We start from the raw sequence: 13,982 nt of genomic DNA on the forward strand, positions 1-13,982 counted from the left end.
TTTCCCAAGGTTGTGGCAATACGGTTGGCTTCCGTTGATACACCTTTTTTTGCGAGACATGCCATTACATTTTACTTTTACATAATATGTGTATATATATATATACATATATATATATATATATATATATATATATATATATATATATATATATTTATATATATATATATATATATATATATATATATATATAATATATATATATATATATATATTTATATATATATATATATATATATATATATATACAATTATCTAACAAATTAATTCTTTATAATTAAATCTTTATATTGTGTGTTATTACTGCAAACATAATATACTCACATTCTGTAATAACCGGCCTGAAGATTATTAGCCAGAATAAATATATTTTTCGTATCATTTTGATTCTCGCGGTTGGCAGCACTGGTAAAGAACCTGCTGTCTGCTGTCTATTTTATGCATTAATGCAGAAGCATCTATGATAATAGTAGTGGTTTTATGGAATGTGAAGTTATGGTGCTCCTTTTTAATGTATAAATTTTATGTACATTATTGAGATCATTAAATGAACTTAGAATTCGATTGTGATGAAAACGCGAGTGATGTGATTTTTCGTATGTAACTATAAAAAGTTTTCTCGAAAGTTTGTTGTCTACGTATATGTCGATTCCAAGAAATATTGGTGTTTTCAGAATGGTGCATCACAGTAGGAATTGAAAGTATGTTATTTTTGATATTATTTGAATTTATATTTTTATGAGTTGAGACGTATATTCACGAGTATTTTTAAAGATATTTGGAAAAGGACAAATTAAAAAAATATAAGTAATATAATGTTTGTTTATTCCATTCTGGCTGTTTTCCATTCATCAATGTTTACAATATTTAGATACACATTAAAATATATTGTTTTGTTATTGACACTACAGGGAAGGTTGATTCAATTTGATAATACACGTTCGTAATTTTTTTAATTTTTTATGTAGTTCTTAAAAAATACGGAAAATAATAGCACAGATTACAGCCAAAAAAAGAACTTAGAGAAATGTTCTTTGAGAATAAAAGCGAGATTAGAATATACAATGTACCTACATACAAGTACACACAATAATATGAATGACAAAAATGCACATCAAACTTTACCCACTATGAGTTTAATTCACCATCAATAAAAGGCACTTTAAAAAGATCAAGGTACAAAAAAAGTAGTAGCAAAAAATGGGTAATGTTAAAATGTTTTGCTAATATTCAGATATAATTGTCTAGTGTTAAAAAAATTTAATATAAAAGTTTAGTGCCAGTATTTCATTAAAAAATACTTTATATTAATAAAAGAATAATTTTATTAAAAATTCTCTGAAGTTTTAATTAGGTTAATATGGCCTGGGTTATTAGGATATTTTAAAAACATACTCGTTTCTTTTATATACATTAGTAAATAATAGTTTTTGTAAAAAGATTATTTTCAGTATAAAAATATTGAATCTGATGCCAATGACAACAGATAATAAGATACAGCTGAAAATACAGTTCTAATAGGAACATTTCGTGAAAAAACTGAAACCAGTAAGAGACCTTTTTTAAAATGCAGGGAGTACATAATAAAAGTAAACAAAAACAAAACAATGCTTGTTAACAAGACCCAAGCAAGTGTAGAAATCTTAACAAACACTAAGAACTATTTCTGACATATAGGTATAAATCTAAGAAAGGTTTTGATTTAATAAACAAAAGAAAAATATGAAAACATCTAGCACTAGAAATGAATGTCTAATAGACATATTCCATACTGTGTGCAGCTAAAGAATTTAGTTCAATAAAATTATATACAAGAAATGTTACACAGTCCCATTCAAATTAGACAATATATTCATGTGCTTTGTTCTTGGTGCTCAATAAATATGTTCAAATTCTTTATTTAATTAATTTTGTTTGCATGATCTTGTTTAATTTTTGTAAGTATACATATTATATAAAGTGTGTCTACTTAACTTATTAACTATTCTTCATAAAAAGCTCTGCATGGTTTAAAACCTAAGATGCAACCATCAGATATCAACTCTCATCAATCTTATACAAGATATGTCAAAAAATATGAATTTTGCTCGAGAGTAAAGTGCCTTTATATTCCACAATATCAAAAATTGTTATTACACAAAGTTGTTTGGAATTGAATTAAAAACTATGTTTTAATATGCAATTATATCCTTTTACTTGAAATTTTTTTTTGTAAAATTACCAATACCCAACATAATTTTTATTTATTACAAATATGACTCAACTAGGCAAAGGGATATTTTTTAAAAAGCATTAAAGACAAAAATATGGCTAGCAAAAATATTTCAAAGGTAGTTCGTATAAATCATGCCAACAATAGGAGAAAACAAATAAAACAATCATTGAAAAATATTTAAAGGTCACTGAGAAAACAGAACATGAATGTTACTTACCTCTTTTCCATAAAATTTCATAACATGTTCGTTTAACAAATACATTGTGTTAGTAATGATATAGAATCTTGCTTTTAGTTTAATAAATAAGAAAGTATAAAATTTTCTAGAAAATAAAACATGTGTTTATAGCTTGTTTTGATGCTAATTTTCATTAGTCTCTTATAGAGTTTTACTGTATTAAGGTAAACATTGATAGCTATACTGCCTGCTAAGTAAAAACATCCTAACTGGCAATATTAGACTGTTAGACTGCAAAAAGCAATATTTGTAGTTAATTCCATGCCATCCTCCTTTTAAAAAGCAGACTGTTGCTTTTCGCATATAAGTAGTTAATTAGGATTAATTTTTTTTTACATTTACCAGCAATCACTAAAACTACTCCAAGTTTAACATCTGATAGATAAGACTTTTTAACTAAGTAATATATAGGTTATTTGGAATTATTAATTTTTCAAATAATACTTTTTAGTAAAATATGAATGACAATTCAAATTTTACTAACTCCATTTACTTATTAAAGAAGTTTATTAAAAAGAGGCAAAACTGTTACATATTTTGTATTTCCACAAAAGTAATTACATTAAAAAAATCTTGAAAATTATTTAATCAAAGTACAAAAATTATCCTCAATTACAGATTCTGATACTGGCATATTTTCCCAAAACATATTCCTATTCTTTAGTAATATTGGGTGGAGCTTAGTATGCATATTGGGTTTGGGTATGACTGCTTTGAAAGATTTTGCCATTAGGAAATTAAGCTTTATAAAATTGTCTTACTTTGTATCTAATGTTTTTACTTCCTCTTGCACAAGAAATAAGAACTGTACCTCAGTAATAAGTGACTAAGTTTATTCATTGAGCTATGATCTTTCCATGCATAAAAATGTTCCATGCATAGGTAATATCTGCACTTTTCAGATGGGTAAACCAAGTTTACCCATTTTTGTTAGTGCCTTTTCTACCTGATGATGAAATGTGTCAGCTGCCATAAAAGTGTGTCCAGCTTCAAAACATTTTAGAGTCAAATTTGATAACTGATGAACAGTCAAACCTGATATACCCTCATGCCAAATAACTGCTGTTGGTTTTTGTTTATTTGAAGAAATACCAATTGACACAAAACTTTGGTTGTATGCAATAATGTGAGGAACAAATATTACCTCTTTGAACATCTCTGCCCAGGGTAATAGGATCATATTTTGTAAATCAACAGAAATATAAATTTTGTGAGAGGTTGTGGATACAGCTACATCATTTTGATATTCTTTATGTGCTGAGTCAAATAAAATTTTATGCTTCTTCTGTGTTTGAAAGTAGTCACAGTGTACATTTTCATTAGCTTCATTATGTTTTGTCTCAGATTTATGTAGGTTGTATGTTTCTTATTCAAAACACTTTTCAGGACCCAGTTTTGCAAATGATATATTCATAACACTAACATTTTTATGATAAACTTCATAATTTACTTTCATATCTGGATACATTTCTTTGAAGTGCTTGTGCATCTGTGCAATAGAAATATCACTTGGCAAATACAGCCTATTTGGTGCGTGTTCTTGGCGATAATATACTATTGTCAGATTGAATAACTGTATATGTGTTGTTTAATACAATTCTATCAATTTTCCTTTTATATGGATGACTCCCTCTTTTACCAGAAACAGATTGTATTATGGTAGATGCTGGAGTGTTTCAAATAGTTTTAAAAATTCTGTCATTGTTAACATCAAATTCCAGGGTAGAAAAGTTTCGGAAACATCAGCTTCATCACCAGTAAACATATTTCTAGTAATACTTGAACATATTCTGCTACATGTGTTTGTTCCTGCTCTTCTTTGTTTTATATTGAAACACTTACAACCATATATAAATACATTTCTGGCTTCTGCATTCATTTTCCAGACTAGCTGATTAATAACTTGCTGCTTTATACATTAATTTTTGATGCAAACTAATTGCACTGTTCTGGATTACTTAGTGGTTTAATGAAATGTTTTTGCTTAAAAGAAACTGTTTTTTGCTTTTTTATAGTAAGTATCTGGTGACATTTTATACTTTTATGACTGTACCTTTCTTTGTATAAATTTTATCACATTTCAGCTCAACAGAATGGATTGTGTTTTGTATGATATTATCAAGTAGCTGCTTAATAAAATGCAAAGTTTTTTCTACAAAATCAATGTCCACATCATATTCATTATGATTGGAAAAGTGTTTGTTAGTTGATATAATTTTGTCCTCATCTGTATTGAGTGTTGTTTATGAACCTGTAGAAGATTATGCTGCATTAAATTCAAGTTCTGAATCAGCAAATTGTCACTTTTTTTTTCTTTTTCTTGCCATTAATATGTATTTCTTCTTGAAACTGTTTATTCTGCAATGCTAATGCAATTAATTTTTTCTCCCTGTTCATTTTCCTGAAGAAAAACAAAAATTTACTGCCTACTCAAGTATTATTTACATTTATTTTTACACAGCTTATCAAAAGTACAATACTTACTTAGTTTACTAGTACAGTAGACTCCCTCTATAACGAGAACTGAAATGGCAGACTAATTACCTCGTTATAAGCGGATCTCGTTATATCCAACAACAATAATACTGTGCATACATATGAATATGTAGTTTTCTAAAGCATTAACTTTCTATAGTGAAGCCATTCGGAGCAATATTAGATGCTAATAAATATTGTTTGAATGGCGTTTTTAAAACAAAGTTGTTTACTTTTATTGTCAATGAAATGCATTAAAACAAAAAAGAGTTGTTTACTTTTACTGTCAATGATATATGTTAAAACAAAAAATCTGTATTCTGTAAATATGTATAAAGCGTATAAAGTTCTATCATCATATTTTCTAAAGATGTGAAACAGTTTTATGCTTCTTTATTTGCGTTTTGTCCTTGGATAAAGTTTCTGACAACCTTTAAAACACTTACCACATCTTGTCTATTAGGACCTATATTATTAGGTGTGAATGGTCAATCCAATACAATGACACTTGTGAATCATAAATTTTACATTTCCCACTAAGAATCATAAATTGGAAGAAGTTTATTGCGGGCGGCCCGCAGTTAAAAAGGGTATTTATTTATAGCTACGGCCGGGCCAAAACGTAAAAAACACGTTTTGCAATCTTATTTTCTCTCGTTATAAGCAAATTTACCTCGCTATAAAGGGTTATAGTTCAATAGAAATTTCACGGGACATCTAATGTACCTCGTTATAAGCGAAACCTCGTAATAACCGTGTTCGTTATAAAGGGAGTATACTGTATTACCAAATAAGCTTGCTTTCTGCAAGTGTCACAAACGTAAACGTTTTCTGACTAAGTAATAAGATGATAAATGTCTAATAGTAGTGGAATATAACATTATCAAGAAAAAACAAAAATTGTAGATCTGACATTTTTACTAAGCAAGGCAGTATGTTGGTATTTAAAATTTTGGTGTGGAAATAATATACTAACACACTAATAAAAAATCATATATTTGGAAAAAATTTTACATCTGTAGAAATTTTATTAAATATGTCATATTAGAAAATTCATTATAAATTTGTACTTCCTCTGTAGAAGTACTCAAAAGACAAGATAATATTCACTTGAGTAAAATTTGTTACACTATATATACCTAACAGGTATTTGTGATGTAGTTTTAATCAACATAGAAAAAATGGAAAAAAATTTGTTAAAGCAAGACTAACGACCCATTCACTATAACCCACTAATTTCACTAATCTCAGTGTAAATTTTAATGCATGCACTGAGTAATGAATATTTTTCTGGATAACCTCTCATGAACTAGAAGGATATTATTATTACTAGGATATTTATTACAGTAGAAGATTTTATGAGGTAATAAAATACATAACACTACATGTTCATACACATGAACAAAATATATATCACATTAATGTATACATTGTTAAACTAGATATTAAGTAAATCAAAATGGTAATGGTAAGTTTTATTTCTTTTTATCTTTTCCTTTTTCTGAATATGAAGTTAAAATTTTTATTTCAATTATATCATTTGAAAAAATGATAGAAGTTTGTATAGGTTCAAAAAGAGCATATGGCTCTATAATGGTTTCTAAGTAGTAAACCATCAATCTCCAAACAAAATTAAAATGAATGGAGAATTCTTAGAACTTAATAACTGTTTTTAACTTACCATTTGAATTATTGCATAATCTCTTCTGTTGAAACCATCTTTAGTGCTATTGTAAGAGCAAATTTGAACTTCCCTTTACTTTATTGTGATATTGTTAATAAACTTTTATTTATCAGAATAAATTATATAATGAATGTTAAAGTAAAAATGTAAATTGGCAACTTGAAAATCAAAAGAGTATGTAGAGAGCTTTTCAGTATTATATAATATATTTGCATATGAAACATTTTGTCAAACTGCAAACTGAATGTGCCATTATGATTTAGAATATTTTAACCTTCTGTGTTTTCCATTGTCTGAATATACTTGAGAGAAGTCTGTTGCTTCTTATCTGAAAAGGTCTGCTGCTGATGATATCATAAATAGATGTTAAACATATAAATTTAACAAGCACTAGAAAACTTTCATAGGTAAGAAATCTACTCTACTTTTTTAATTAAACACTGTTTTTTAATTAGCCAAAGAGTGTCTATATTATTTTTTTTAAAATAGCACACACACACTCACATATATACTTTTTAGAAGTTTTTTTTTGTGCTGAATCCGAATTTGAGCTCAAAATTTTTAAGTTGGCTCTGGTTTCTGAGATATCCTAACCTAAAAGTACAAAAATAGCAGTTTTTGGGTATTTAGCATTGCAATAAAATTTTTCAACTTATATAAAACAAGTTTCATAATACAGCCATATAATTTGCCATCTACATGATCTACATTTTTTTATTATCACCTTAGAGAATCTAAATAACAAATAAGTTATTAAATATTTTGTTTTAACAATAAACAAAAGTCAATAGATCATTTAATTAATATTTTTATTCATCTCATGTACCAACTTTATACAAAATAGTCATGTGTCCAAGACTTATTTGAAAAATAAAAAAAATAAGTTCTGTAATATATATGTGGATCATTTGAGACAGAAGCTAATAGTAGACCTATTCGTGATTCCATGAAAGAGAAATATTTAGAAGGTTACAAAACCCCTATAAAAAATTTTGACAAACCATGGGTACCTACATATATTTGTAACTCATGTTGAATTGCTTTAACTAAATGGGATAATGTAGATAGAGACACAAGTAGTCATTGCACCAATGACTTAAAAGAACATAAAAATTACATTAGGGACTGCTTCTTTTGTGTATGTGACATTACAGGTTTAAACAAACTTTTGTTTGTACATCTGTACAAGGTATAACTCCAGCAAAAAGAGGCAAAATAGAAAAAGCTGAAAAAACATTTGCTGGGCTATCCAACATTGAAGATGTAAGTACATGCTTTGGAAGATGAAGATGTAAGTGAGCATGAAGATAGTTTGAAAAATCCTATACTTTACAATCAAGCTGATTTAGATGATTTTGTTCAAGATATTAATCTTGCAAAAGATTCAACTGATCTGCTCGCTTCAAGTTCAAAAGAGAGAAATTTGATATTTAAAGAGACAAAAATTACACTTTATAGGAAGAGAGAACTAGAGTTTGCAAAAGAAGACTCTCTAGTCTACTGTTATGATATTAAAGAACTTGTAAACTTATTCAGAACAAAAATTATACAATGCAAATGATTGGCAGCTTTTTATAGATACCTCAAAAGAAGCAGTTTATTAAACTTTTCATTGCTTTTGGAAAAAATTCAGTACAGTTACACAAATGGCTAACTTGTAGAGATTTGTTTTTGGGACAGTCACGCTCGAGAAAAACATTGGGTAAAGAAAGAGTGACCAAAAAGATTAGAGTGAGTAATCGGTTTGAACAATGTTCTACTTGAAAGTCTTGTTGACTCAAAAAAAAGTGCTTATACCACCTCTTCATGTAAAATTAGGATCAATGAAACAATTCATAAAAGCTCTTGATAAAAAATGGTGCATGTTAATAACATCTATGATCTGAATTTTCTAATTTATCTGCAGCTAAAGTTGAAGGTGTTTTTGTATCCCAGTGTTCAATTCCATTTCATGACATTTTAACGATTTTTTGTACCAGTTCCTATTGGTTCAAAAGGAAGACATCACTCAATGTCAAAAGAAGATATTGATGCAGTTGAACACATTTTTAGTTCATTGAATTGTTTATTCGATTCTAAGTACAATGTGTGATATGATATTTTGGAAGCTGATATGTTTGAAAACTGTGTTTGTTAAGTAGAAGAATTAGTTAATTAATCTTTATTAAATAATTTTATTTTTATTAAAATGAAATTATGCTGGTGCATAATTTGACATTAATTTTTGGTTATTTACACCTTTAGAATATTCATGGATTTCATGATTGTCTTAGTTATCATTAATTTGGTACATAATAATCTCTCAATCACTATACTTCTGTACATGTTGCATTCTACTGTTGCCCATCCATTCTTTGGATTTATGTTCATGGAAGTCAATGTTAAACCTCAAATATTAGTAGCTTTATAATTTCAAAAAGTTCCAATATGAATTATTTCCATCGTTCTTTCTTTATTAATCCTTACTAAATATAATTAATACATAATATTGATACTATTTATTGAGCATCCTGTGGTGACTAAGCTGTGATAATATAATTATTCATATTATTTTAATAACTGGCATACAAATACATGTATGGTACAAAGGTTATAAAGTTAGGTATAACAGTTTTTAACTGCTTACAATTAATTTTATAATTATAATTACTTCTCAGAAAAAAATATTTTCTTTTATTAACTATCACTAGCTTCGAGACAAATATTTATTTGTTAATATGTGTCATTAGTTATAAATAAAAATGCTACATATATCAAATGTTTTATATCTAGCCCATTTTCTTCGGTAATTAACATAACTAATGCATTAATTATAAAACGCACAAATATATATATATATATATATATATATATATATATATATATATATATATATATATATATATATATGTATATATATAAAAGGTATTTTGTTTCTTCTGCTTCAAATAGTTGTTAATATGTCTCGAACAGACCTTATCTTGTCTTATTAAATCTCCTCTCCTCTATTAAATCTCTTTTGGCTTCAATGTCATTTTTAAGTTCTTGTTCAATTTTTGGTCAATACTCATGTTTCACATGCAATTGTAGCTTATATGAAAACTTTCATTATGTTCTGATCTTATTTTCCAAGGCATTTCTTCATTTTTTTTATCTCCCATTTTTTGTAGCTTTAGATATATTTATTTTTTTTTATTTTAAACACTTCGATAATGTTATTATGTGTTTCAAATAGTTGTTACTATATCTCAAAGAGATCTTTTCTTGTTATGCTCTAAAATCTCTTTTGGCTTCCATGTCCTTTTGTTTTCTTTAGTTTTTCTAGAGTTAAGTATTATTTAGTTAGTTTGTATTTGTTTGTTATTATACTTCTTTATGTCGAGATTTATTTATATAGAGTATTTTAACTTTTTTAAACATTTTATTTACTTTATTTGAAGCAAAATATTATTTTATTGACTTGGCAAATAAAATGGCATTAGTGATGTTATTTTTTAATTAAATTCTAGTTAACACATCTACATTTTATTGGCTTTCATGTATTTTAGATTAAAATGTGTTTGGAGAGAAATATTTTCATTTTAGCTTGTTATGTTCTATTTATTCATTTTGAAAAAAAAAGCAATTTTAATCTTTTAATGAAGCTAACTTTTCATGTGATTTTATTTATTATTATGTTTGTGATTTTCCTTTTTTCTACATGTACTGTGGATTATAGGGGCTATAACAATAATAAAAAAATATAAAAAAAAATAATACATGTTACATTATTTAGAAAAAAATATTTCTGAAAACATAATTCTAAAGGTTATCAAATTTGAGTATTTTCTTGCGACGTTGTCCGGTGCCTAATTTCCATAACACTCTATCATCCCATAGATCTCTTGCGCTCATCGCCTTCGTTACTTCCTCTCTCCAAGATTTCTTGGGTCTTCCTCTCTTTCTGCGGTTTGGTGGTATCAATTGCATAATTATTTTTGGGAGTCTTGAGTTATCCATCCTCTGGACGTGTCCGTACCATATCAGTATTTTCGTAATACATTAACTAATAGCTAACTGGCAAAATTGCGGCAGAAAATCGCGACAGTGGCAAAAGGGAAAAATAGTCAAATTAAATAATGGAATTTTGATGGATTCACAAGTCCAACAAAGACACAAGAATATCAAAATACTCTCCAAATAAAACTCAACGGAATCAGAGAGGAAAATACTGCAGAGGAAGAATGGAGACAATTAAAAAAAATAATAACGGAATCTGCAGATTAAACTGTCGGAAAAGCCAAAAGGCAAAGAAATACGGAATGGTATGATGATAAATGCAGAAATGCAGTAGAGGAAAAAAGGCTACATACTATGCTAATAAAAGATTGGTGACATCGAAATTATTAGGCAAAAGAACCACAATGACTATCTACAGAACTTTGATTAGACCCGTAGTATCCTATGGTTGTGAAACCTGGGTAATGACGAAAAAAGAGGAAGCCCAACTCAGGACATTCGAGAGAAAGATACTGAGAAAAATATATGGCTCGGTGCAAGAGGAAGACGACACATGGAGAATCAGGAGAAACGACGAGGTTAATGAACTGAATGAAGGGTATGACATTGTAAGATTTGTGAAAAGTCAAAGACTGTCATGGCTGGGACATATTCAGCGACAAGAAGACAAGAAAACGACAAAGAAGATGTTACAGTGGAAGCCGGTATGAAGGCTGAAAAAAGGAAGGCCCAGGACGAGATGGGTGGATGACGTGGAAGACGACCTGAAAACCATGAATATAAAGACGGCGCCAAATATGCGGTATTTGGCAAATACTGAACAAGTGCTTGCTATTTGCCTATTAGTGTGGACGGGTTGCTTGCTATTTCGCATTCACCAATTTTAGTATTTGTCGAACATTTGTCGTATTCCCGTACGTTGTCGGTCTTTTCAACACTTCAAAGTAAACAAATATTCGCCGTTTGAATATTTTTATTTACATCCACATATTCGTGCAAGCATAAGTAAGTTTTTGAGTGGTTAAAGTATATATCGTTTATTAAAGTAGTTTAATTATTGTCACAGAGTGTAGAAAATACTGACAATAGTAAATATGGAGTGGACCAATGAAAGTATTTTACAATTTTTGGATGCATATGAAAATGAACCCGTAATATGGAATGCGAATCTTTTAAATCATAAAAATCGAAATGATATTTACAATGTAAGGAAACAAATACACGCTAAGATGGGTGAAAAATACACGATAAATGAGTTAAACAAGAAAATGGAATCATTAATGGCATCATTTAGAGCCCGTTCGCAAAAAGCAATACAAAGCTTAAAAAATGGTGCTGGGACCGACGAAATATACAAACCAACGTGGTTTGCATATGAAAAAATGGCCAGCTTTCTTAAGAGCGTAGGCGCAAAATTTCGGGTCAATGCTTTTTAAATGCAATCATTTTTTTCGAATCCTAAGAAAACTAACAAATATTTTTGAAAAATTTAAACGCAGAATGAAAGATTACATTATTACCGAGGGCCGAAATTCCCTTAGAATAAACAAAAAGTTTTTTTGAATGAGATATTTGAAATTAACAATCACACTAAATTTTCTCTTTTTTTTTCACCCCTGTAACTTATTAAAATAAACATTATACAAGTTTTCAGGGACTTTCGGCCCTCAGTAATAATGTAGTCTTTCATTCTACGTTTAAATTTTTCAAATACTTATTAGTTTTTTCAGGATTCGAAAAAAATGAATGCATTTAAAAAGCATTGGCCCGAAATTTTGCGCCTACGCTCTTAAGAACAAAGATCAGCCAAGGAACACAATAAATTCAGAAGTAAATCTTAAACAATATTTATTTTATTTTAAAATATGTAATAAATACATTCCAAAAAATGCTTACATCATGCTTATACACATATTTTACTTTGTAGTAAATTTTTTACCTACTAAAAATGTTAATATTTTTGAAAATATGAATCTGGAGAGACGTTGTGCCTTATTAATCTCTACAAGAACAGATATATTTGTTCTTTTGACAGTACAAGATATTGGAAACGTTCTTCTCTAACACAACTCAAATACATGTCACATGTTCGATGTTTCACAGGCATAGCTACTTAAATATTGGGACAACTAATGTTCATACAAGATTTGATCTTAGCGTTTTTTTTGTTTTTCTACATTTTCGTGAGGTTGGATCCGTTCTTATTGACGATGATGGCTAAATAAATAAAACTGTTAACTACTTCAATATGTAGCCATATTCTGAATTTCCATTATATTGTTGTTGATTCTATAGACAATCATTAGTTTTGTCTTATTATTATTATTATTAATTCATAGTCCATGTTCCTCGCTAACTTTTTAATTTGTCAAGTATCAATGTAAGCTCTTTATCACTTTTATCTATAATAATGTGTCATGAGCAAAGCGAATTTTGGATACCTTGACTCCACCTACTGAAAATGTCTCCTTCCCATTCATCTAAAATAAGTCTCATTATGTGTTTACTATATTGGTTAAATAACCTTGGGAATAGAAGCTATGTAGTTGGCGGACAGAAATGGTATATTTCATTGTGTGTTATCTGTAGAAGAATTTTGACCTGATAGTTGAGAAAAAGAAAGCTCAGGAAAAATATATTTTTTATAAGTCACTTCTGGATTATTGGGCTTTTTCTCAGCTGAGGGCCAACTCTAAATTGTTAAAAGCTGAAAAATACAGAAATCGTATTTATGTTTTTAATAATTTTAATATTTAAATCAGCACGCTGCATTTTGTTTAATATTTTTATCCATTTCTCCCACCAATCACTACGTTTCTCACGACAGCATTCAATGCAGCTAATCCATGTCTTGTCAAAAGTTGCAGTTACAGTAGCGCGAAACTCAGCTGCTTGTTATTGTATAGTTCAGCGCCCTTCCGCACTAGCATACCGAAATATTATCCATAGTATGCTAGCGCCCAGCTTGTTTACGCGTCATCTAGCCAATCTTTAGCATTTTCTCGGCAAAATAAAATATGCCGCCGATATGGGCTCTGTAGCCTTTTCTTTGCCGAGATTTAGCTATGTCAATGACTTTACCGTAAAGTCAGCATAATCATTGTTTCTCCGAAATAGTTGCAGCAGTAAATTGTTTCTTACAATAAATTAGCAAGTATGTATTTAAAAAGCAAATGTGCAGTGTGTAGCAATTTCGTTAAAAAGAAAACAAAATTATTTTTGTTTGCCCCATAACTCTTTTTTCAACGGAGGTAGGTGTAGGTATAGGCTTCACAGAAATAAAACTTATATATTTTTCCTGTTCAAAATGACGTTTGGTAGAAGTCTTTAGGATTTATAGTATGCAAGATACGATTTTTCAAATTTCGCCACCCACTATTTTTGGGCCATTT

At 28.7% G+C, this 13,982-nt stretch overlaps 1 protein-coding gene across 2 annotated transcripts in view; it reads left to right on the plus strand.

The window, feature by feature from the left end:
* The first annotated feature begins 425 nt into the window (after nucleotides 1-425).
* LOC140452235 (cytokine receptor-like) overlaps nucleotides 426-13,982 on the plus strand; it is a 153,186-nt gene continuing 139,629 nt past the window's right edge. Inside the window, exon 1 of one of the 2 annotated variants that reach the window (XM_072546372.1) lies at nucleotides 426-701. The gene's annotated coding sequence lies outside the window, so the exon portion shown is untranslated. The remainder of the gene's footprint in view (nucleotides 702-13,982) is intronic. The other variant, XM_072546373.1, reaches the window with a different exon arrangement.

This window comes from Diabrotica undecimpunctata, chromosome 10 (genome assembly GCF_040954645.1).
Source record: "Diabrotica undecimpunctata isolate CICGRU chromosome 10, icDiaUnde3, whole genome shotgun sequence".
Lineage (NCBI taxonomy): Eukaryota > Metazoa > Arthropoda > Insecta > Coleoptera > Chrysomelidae > Diabrotica > Diabrotica undecimpunctata.